Source organism: Pinus tabuliformis, chromosome 5_2 (assembly GCF_031772625.1).
Source record: "Pinus tabuliformis cultivar Carrire ecotype Pingquan chromosome 5_2, CPIR1, whole genome shotgun sequence".
NCBI classification, from domain to species: domain Eukaryota; kingdom Viridiplantae; phylum Streptophyta; class Pinopsida; order Pinales; family Pinaceae; genus Pinus; species Pinus tabuliformis.
Window position 1 is genome coordinate 611,641,777 of NC_142306.1, and position 10,348 is coordinate 611,652,124.

Sequence of the window (10,348 nt, forward strand, 5' to 3'; positions counted from 1 at the left end):
TTTTAATAATACGAGTTGTCTTTAGTGTGACTTTTTGGAAGATTTTCTGATGGGTTTTTCCGGTTCTCTAAAATCCAGCAGGAATGATTGAAATTACAAACTTGATGGGTAATCCTTGCATAATGGAAGTGCCTTAGAGGTGTTTGAGGGTGATGAATCCATATACACAATCAAAAAACCAGTTTAAATAACACAAATCAAAATTCACCTCAAAAGTTTCTGAAGAAGTCCAAAAAGTCGCACTAAAGACAACTCCTTAATAATAGACAACTTTAATTCATAGAAAATTAGTAAAATAAAATTTTATATTTTTCTAATAGTAATTATTTATTTTCCCTCTAAAATAAATGCATATGTTCATGTTAAGACATTTGTTTAGTATACAAATGATGTAGACACTTGAATTAATTTTGTATAAATGTAGGTGTAAATGCACCACTACCTTCCATACTTTTCAATATTAATTTTACATTTTGAAAAATTAATAAAGTCATTGATGTCTTGAAATTAAGAAGTCTAGTGTTAAGATGAAGTTAGAGACCCTTAACATTATATTATATCATATCATATATATATATATATATATATAGATGTCTTGAAATTAAGAAGTCTAGTGTTAAGATGAAGTTAGAGACCCTTAACATTATATTATATCATATCATATATATATATATATATATATATATATATATATATATATATATATATATATATAGATATATATATATATATATATATATATATATATATATATATATATATATATATATATATATATATATATATAAGTGTGTAAATAAATGTTTGTAGTTATGCATCATATAATTTTATACTTTTTATTTTGTGAATGGGAAAGGAAATAAAAATTTGTGGGAGAAATAAAAAAGACATGTATTTAAAAAATCATGATATATGTACAATAAAAAACATTAAACAATACAAAGCAATATTCTTTCCTTAAATAATGTATATTTTTAAAATCTAGATGTGATTTAGTTATTGAATTTTTGGATAATATTTAATATGACACTGAAAACAAGTAAGAATAGGGGAGTTGGAAAAATGGATGTGTGTTTATTTATGTAGGTTGATCTAATAGATTTGTTAGTCTGAAGATAAACCAAAGAGGTCGACTCATCAACATGTAGAGGAGAATACGTAATTCCACCAATTATTTTTGAATATATATTCCTATTTACGTAAGTTCATAACCATGCATAGTGAAGGTCCGTAGGCCTATCACCTTTATGTAAAGCTACCAAATGGTACCTAAAATACCAGTAAAGGTCAAGGACACTAGAGATAATGCATGTTTCATTGTTAGACACCTTGATGATGGTGCCTAAATCCTACAATGCTCATTTTAGTATGTAATTCTCTTGTTTTCCTCTTCAGCCATCGTTTAGGCCCCTAGACCCCTCACCATTACCCAAAATCAATTAATGGTAGCCACTTCCCACTTAAAGGCCAAAGATCTCATCGAAAGTTCCTATGTGGTGTTTCAATTCATCTTTGATCATGCTTAAGCCTTAAAAGCTTTGATAAATTCCTAAGGCCCTTTTTTATGCTTCCCTAACCATGCCAAGATACAAATACTTGTCATTGTTACTAAAAGAATCATAATGTCCCATGTTAAACCACTCATTGTCAAAATATTTCTAAAAGATGTATTATTTTATCAATTACAATAGTTTTCCATGGTGATTGAGACTAGGAAGTATCATTTTGGGCATAAGGTAGTTATTGTCAACTCATAACCTTGGTTAGAACTATACACTCATTCCTAGGGTGCAACTAACCTAATCATGGTGTCCATCAGACACTTGGAAGAAATTAGTAACTAACAAAGGTCTAATGTGGTGGTTCAAGGACTTTTCGATGGTGCTTGACCTTGATAAGAAATATTTAGGGCTAGAGGCTCCTATTTCCTTCCCTTCACTAGAAAATAGAGTTGAGACCCATCAATGATGCCTAAGTCTGGTGCATTAATCAACTCAAATGTGAAAGAATCCCTATAGAGAGCTTAAGTCAATGTTTCTAGGTGTTGTTTATGGTGCTCAATCTCAAGAAGGTTTACTTAGGGGTTAAGCTCACTAGTTCCCACTTGACCAAGATTATACATTAGTACGCATTTCCACTACAAAAAGGCCAACTTGTGGTGCTTATATCCCACTCAAAGGTGAGAGAACCCTAAAATGTTCCTACATCTTGGTTTTTTATTTCCATTTTTTTTAGCCTAACATATTTTTATTCAATACCCCTATAGCCATTCAAATAAACATCTCAAGACTAATGGGTATATAAAGAAGTTCCCTTCCGTCTAAATACATTGGAGCCCCACTTGTAAGAAATCCTCTCAGAATAAAAGTTTGGGAAGAGCTCATGCAAAGTATGGAGAAAAAATTATCTTGTTGGACCTTTGGAACACTCAACCTTGTTATTAGACTTATCTTTCTTAAATAAATTTTGTAAGCCATCCCTATGTACCTATTCTTAGCCTTGGAAGCCCCTAAAGCCATTATGGAAAAAATAAGAAACATACAAAGATCCTTCATTTATGTTGCCTTTTATGGCCATAAGTATAGCATAATTTAACAATGATTATTGTTCATTTTACCAATAACCCAGCTAGGGTTTGTGATTATCTTACAAAAACAAGGTAATACTAACAAAATGAAATGGTGTAGACTTTCAGATAATCATTTGTACCTGTAGAGTTATGACCCTACTCTCATAATTTTAAATAAACAAGAACCTATTGAAAAACAATTGCAAGAAAAATACTATATATCTAAATTGTAGAAACCCTAAAGGAATCCTTGTGATAGTTTGAGAACCCTTTATGGTAGGGTTTCAAGAAAAAAATTAAATAACTAAAAAGAAGTGGTTCAAGGCAAATGTTTTTTTTGGATAATCAAACAATGACCAAATCAAATATGTGACTAGACAAAATCAAATACCCAATTGATAAAATGAAACCAAATGTGAAATATAACATTATATCAAGTACGATATTAGGGTTTCTAAATTAATAACTATAAAATTCATGGTCATAATTTTTTATTTGATCCAAATTAAGGAAAAAACTATATTGCCAGAAATATTTCAACGAGTCGGACACGATGGTCACATTAGTTTTAGATTCAAGGAATGAGAAGTTGAGGAATTTTGTGACCCCATTTCCATGAGATAACTATGAAGGTCAAGTTAAAAGTAAGTAACACCTTCCACAGAGCTGGTTTAGTCTAAGTGGTGGAAGGGAGTGTTACAATTTATAATGTGGGAAATATGGAAGGAAAGGAACAGAAGAATCTTCAAATATTAGTCAATAAATCTATAAACTATTTGGAGCTCCACAATGGGAAGGGTAAGAGAAACAATCTTCACATCCCTTTGGTCTGCATAAGATTAGGAATGTGATTCCAAGGAATCACACATTCTCACACTTTTGGGGCTCAACAAATCCTTTACAAATTTTCAAGCTCCACAACCCTATCCCATTCCCTCAAGTCCTAATAAATGGCAACCACCTCATATTGGCTTCTTAAAATTAAATTTTTATGGGGCCTCTAGGAGTAATTTTGGACTTGCTAGTTTTGGAGGGGTATTTAGAGATTATCATGGACAATTTATTCTCATTTATGTAAGAAATCTAGGGAATGACACTAGTAATGTGGCGAAACTCTCATCCCTATGGTAAGGCTTAATAATATCCAAGTGTCTTGATTATAAAAAGATGATAACTGAAGGGGGTTTTAAAACTCATGTCCTAATGATAAGAAAACTACAAAATCCTCCCTGCGAGGTCACTAATAGTTGGAGACTAATAGAAATCCTAATGAGAATTGAATTCCTATTAAAAGTAATAATATGTCTTGTACTATTACATATATGAAGAACTGGAAATAAGTTGACAGATAAACTGGTCAATGAGAGTATGCACTACAAAGAAAATGTGTTAGAAAAAAATTGGCTCCATCCTCTTCTCGATGTGCTAAGAACAATATGAAAAGAAATTGTAGAAATGGACAAAGCTCCCCAAAGTGGGCACACATCTGGTGGGGCGACCTCCTCGCATTGACATGATGGCCATCTATTTAATATTGGTGGTAGGCCACCCATCAATTTGTTCTCTACATGACTTAGCATACAACTACCCCTGTGTGGTAACATGGTTAGTTCATGGGAGGGCACTTTGATGATAGCCTTCATTGCATGGGAGTTCAATGAAGGACAATTCATTATGAATTCTAAAAATAGGAGCACCCAGGTAGTAATTATGGTGATTAATAGGAAGGCAATAGCATATCATGACACAATATGGAGTAATGGAGATAAAAGTGGGAGGGTTGAAGCTCTCGTTGCAGTTTATTATGTTCCATGCCATTGTTTCTCATGGGAAATCCTAGCCTTTTACAGTCTTTTTATTTTCAAAGATTATAGTTTTGAAAGGAAGGAAAGTCAATATCAATCTTGTAATAGAATTGTCGTTGCATGCAAGATTGATGATAGTTTGCAACTAGAAAATACTCAGTCTAGGGTGCACTACCACTAGTTCATTGTAAAATTGGCGAAGGAGTCTCAAGTTTGTTGTTATTGTAATTATTGTTCTACATATCCCTTTAGTTGTAGACATTTTTCTATCAGTGTTCTATAGGAGTTGTGGATTAATCATCTTCTAGATATTTATCCCCTCTTTGGGACTTCTAATTCTAGGAGGTGTGTTTTTTTATGAATTCAATTTGAGCTTTTTTGCCTTCCATTTTACCCCCTACCTCCAATGCTTTTGTTTTTCAGGACTGCCCTGATCATTGAAGGTTCTAACCCTGTACAAAAATTACCTACAAACAAATTCTTTAAAAAAAAAGCAAAAAATGTAATGGCAATAATAGAAAATATACACAGAGATTTTTCTCATGGAACCACAAACTAGAAAAATTAGATTAATTTTTCCTTATATTCCTCTTAATGCTATAATGCGTTATATGCATGCAAAAGAATTCATAAACCCCCAATCCAATAGCCCTAGATTAGAACATAACCGTATTTCCCTTAGTCAGATCTAGAAAATACTATGGGCAAAACCATCATGAGTAAAACCATGCACACAACTATGGGTGGGTCTCCCTACCATGCTTGGGTTCACCCAAGAAAAAAATAGGGCATTGGCTTGAACCTCGTGCATGGGGGCTATTTCCTCCCATGCAAACCCCCCAGCAAGAGGGGTTGTAGCCGCCCCACCATGCCCAACACAACGTAACAACAAATGGAACTAGTCGTGCAAAGAATATAACACATACCCAACACTCATAGTTAAGCTAGGATATCCTTCTCTGGTCTCCTAGTCACCCTCCCTATCCCCCTCTTGGATTTCCTATTATCTCTGTTTTTCCTCTCCTCACTATCTAAACTTTGTCTTTGATTTCCCCTTCCATCCCTAAGATGCTAAACTCAATTCATCCTTCCTTGGTGTCCCTAGGTCATGGCAAGATGTTGTCTCTCCTCTACTCACCATGGAGGTAGAAGACCACAACCTGACCCCTCCCTTACGCCTAACCTTGCTTTCCCCCCTATTGGCCAAACCCAAGCCTAATCAATAACTCAAGCTGTTATGACCCAATATAAAGAAATTATCCTTGAAGTTGTCCAAAAAATATCTCTGATGTGGAAGAACACCCTTAAGAAGCCAAAAGGTTTATTCTAGATAGGAAAGTGGGTAGTGAAACCAATGAATGGATACATGATGTGGGAAACTCTACCAGAGCATGCACCTCATCTGACATGTAAACCATTAATCTTTACTAGCATACTAAAACTCCCATAGAAAGAGTTCTTACTGATAGAGAGTGACCATTTATATGGTAGAATTAATGGAAAAGGTGAATATACTCAACAAGGAGGTATCATTTAAGCTTGTATAACTACATTGTTTAATTATTCTAAATTTTAGTTTTTTTTTTTTTAATAATTTAATTATGTTTAAAATAGATAATTTGGTAAGGTTGTAATTTTTCCCAATTGTTTATAATATGTTTTTAACTATAAAAATAGATTTAGTATTGTTAAAAAAAATATTAAATTTTTAATTTATAAATAATACTGTAAAAACAAAATTGAATCATTTAGATTCTAAATTTATAAATCAATTAAATTTTACAAATGACAAATTTCAAATATCTATAAAATTTCAAATAAAATAAAAAAAAAAATTAAGGAAAAAAACTTCAAAACTGCGGAGTTGAAAAAAAACACTTCTTGTAGTACATACAAAACTTCATGTATTTTACTACAATCTCCCCATTTTTTAATTAAAAAATTAATAATTAAATTAAATAAAAACATTAAAGCCAACCATGAATATGGGTAATCGATTAAAAATGTATTTTCTGCAAAGTTTTTCTCGAAGAATCTAACCATGGTGCAATATTGGCAAACTTTGACTTCTCATCTTAGAACAATTAGAGTGAGCTCCAGTGATTGGTTTCGATGAAGTGTCAAGTTGAATGATGATTGATTTCGATGAAGTGCCAAATTGAATGATGATTAAGAAGAATATCTATCATAATGTTGTCATTGTTATCTTTTCCAGTGTTTGGTTTATTTTATTTTCTGGTTTTATTTCTATTTTGAGAAACTATATAATATATAATTAAAATTTCAAACTTATATTATTGGTTTGGTTTCTCAAATAAGATACTAATAGTTAACAATTATCTATAAATAAATTTTGGTTTTTTAAAAATGAGCACTTAATGCACCATTTTTCACATAACTTTATGTTAGAAATAATTCATAGATGTTAAATAACTATAATTTAGGTAGTTAAAAATATATATGATGATGATGGTGGTTAACACTGAGACCAAATTGTGGTTTATCCGACCTAAAGAAATGAATTATTTACTTTGATTTAAGATTTTATTCTTATGCTCAAAAAGCTTGGAGAGAAGCCTTCCGAGTTCACTGTAATTTTGACAACGTAAAAGGTTATGAAGGTCAGTATTGCAACAAAGATTTTGAAACTAAGATCTAATGTGGTTGTACGCGGGGCACTCTAAGAGGAAGTGATTTTCAAGATGGCAGAACCTTTCCATCCTAGTGTTTGAGGAACTTCTCAATGACTCGTTTCACTATGGAGCTCATGAGAGTTCATTCTAATCTTGGCTATATTAATTTTCTTCTTTGAGCTAGTTAAAACATATAGATACTTTTGATCTTCTAAGGTGGGGTTGATGACCTCCTTATAATATCTTAACTTTCTTTTAGTTGCTAAATCTTTCTCACACCACATTTTTTTTTGAACATAGAAGTAACAATATTTTTAATGTTATTAATGTTTTGCAATGCAACATTCTCGTCGATCTCCCAATGATTTAACGAGGCCTTGGTGTCTTTATACCAACCTCGTTTAAGCCTTAGGTGGTTTTGGCTGGAATTTAAAGCTAGATTAGGAAGTCTATCATCTCCTATGTTATTGAGTTTGTGCTTGTACAACAGAAGCCTAGTCATAGCTAAGCTCTTGATAGGGGAAAGACCCACTTCTATAAGAAGAATAGGATAGGGTGTGTTGCTTTTACTTTTGAGGTTATACATTATAAAATGCTTCTGGATTTGTTCAATCTTTCTCCAGGATTCTCTAGAGATGCTACAACCCCAAACCTCACATCCATATAAAATAACCAGAGTGACTAAAATTTCAAAGAAGAACTTCTTTAATTTAATTGAAATTAATATTATAATATATAAAAATATTAAATTAAAAATTTAAATTAGATATTTTGAATTTTAATTTTATTTTTTAAACCAATTAAAAAATATCTGGTATATTATTATTATTGTAATGTGTCATTAAAAGTAATGAATTGTTGAAGTGTATAATATGTATTTAATATACTAACTAAACATATAAAATATAAAAAATATTATAATTGTAGTAATAAAAAGTTGTTGGGCTTAGTATTTTAAAGAGATTAATAGGTAGTTTTATAAAATTACGTTTTTTCACCATAATAGTACACATAAGGTAATATAATACTATACTTTTCGTTAAAGAAATAAAAAAATAATCTAATAAAATCATTTACCAATATATATCTTCACTTTTGGTCGACATTTTTTTTACCAATTTATCCCTTTAAATTGGAAATTATGTTTTTTCCCGTAACATTACACACAAGGTAAGATAATACAACACTTTTCTTATTAAAAAAAAAAAAATTACTTAATAAAATCTCTTAGCAATGTACATCTTCACTTTTGAAGGACAATTTTTTTACGAATTTATTAGAAAAAAGACGGTTTATTAACTAAACACAAAATTCTTTTATTTTTTCATTTACTTTATCCCTCTAAAGTGAAAAAAAGACTTTGGTTAATTAATTAAACACAAAATTAATTTTTTTATTCAATTCCGTTCTTACAAAGATGCATGCTATCATAGTTGTCTCCTCTAATTTTCCACATGAGAGTATCTCATTAAAACCTTAATACCTGCGTCCTTCAAAATTCAAACCGCAAAAGTTAGTCTAATTTATTATTTGTGAGAGTATATCATTAAAAGCTTAAATGCCTCCGTGCTTCTAAATTTAAACAATAAAATTTAGTCTAATCTGGGTAACAAATTGACATGCAGGTTGTTTGAGGTGTTTTTTTGGGGGAAAGTCTAGACTAAGAAAAGGAAAAAGCCAAAGAATATTTCTTGAATAGGGAAACTCCTTCTCGAGGCGCATGCTCCATGGATGCCTATGTGATGGTCATCCCGTAGGACCAGGATGCTTATGGATGATTATGTTGATAGTAATAGGCAACACCATAGCTGTTGGATGTTCGATATATGCACGACATTACTGTGCAAAGCCTTAATGAGTAGACAAAATATATTTTCATATCTGGCAGTGAAATGGGATGTAAACAAAACTGATAACAGAAACAGAGGGCCCAGTAGCCACGTCAACAAGTCCGATGAACCTGCAATTGTGACAAGTTCGACGATGTTTAACTAGAAATTGCTTCTAAAGGTGGGAAGAAACACTGAAGGAATTGAAGATTTGGGAAGACCATATCGCTACGAACATAGTTAATTGTTAAATGCATGTGCATAATATCTACCAAACTCTTCAATGCAAGCGATGCGAGGCAAGCCCATTGCTTACAAACTTTGCATGAGCACAAAGTGTTGACATACCTTATCCAAGGTCTGTTCATGCTGAGCTAGCTATCTTTTCTCAACCACATGGTGCGCTAGATTTTCTTTCAGGGCATGAGATCATAATCTCCAGTGAGATCCTAGAGCCCAACGACTTGTCCCCACGACAAAAAATGGATCCGCCTGTGACATTCCACTAGTCTGGTCGACACTACTTCAAGTTTCTGGTAGTAAAGCATGATGCAAACAAGATTCTTGCATTCTTTGTGCTACACATCAAATATTTTTTTGACTTTTTACACCATATCCCCTTCACCTTAAAACCTACAAAGATGAAAAAGCAACCATGTTTGATTCAAACAAAAGTTTCGTGTCCTACATAATAAAAAAAAACTTTTACTTTTCATGCTATATATGTTAAAATATGAAATGGGAGTCCAACTGGATCCAAATGAAACTTTTCATGTTTTTATGGAATTAGTATTGAAGATTCTTATCACGCCAACATATTCTACTTTTCCACAAACACGATAGCTTTCTAATCCATTACACAAGTTTAAACAGTGGCATCAATTTAGAATGCTAAATTCTAAAGTTAAGTTTTTTTATTAAATAGGTAAAAACTTTTTAAATTGTGGGGACCCATAATGTCAAAGCATAGTCTAAACAAGCCACAATTTCACTCAGAAAACAGTATAAAGTTCAACATTATTTTGAGAAAATCCGACAAAAGTAACACGGATAGGAGGAGTGGGGGAATATGGGAGGAAATAGTGAAGCGAAATATATGGACAATGATTTATAGTCAAAATTTGTGTTTCTATATATCTTCTAGACAATGTAGCAAGAGGTTAAATTTAAGAAGAAAGTTACACTAACATAAATGTCCCAGAACAATGATAATCCTTGTAGGCATAAGGTACATAGCAAAGGAGATTAATTTCTTTGTTTTTTGTAAAATGGCATGAAATAAATTTTGAACATGGGAATGATGAGGTGTCTATCAGGTAAATATATTTATGGTACTTAGGAGAAAAAACTTTCATTAATAAGTTGTTGTGAAGATGTGTGAAAATCATATTGCAAATAGAATTGTTGTATCATTGAATGTTGTGAAAGTACTTTTGAAAATTTCTATGGCAAGAACAACTGAGTTGGATGTGTCTTTTAAGAAAGCTTATGTTGGCATCTCTATGAAAAGGT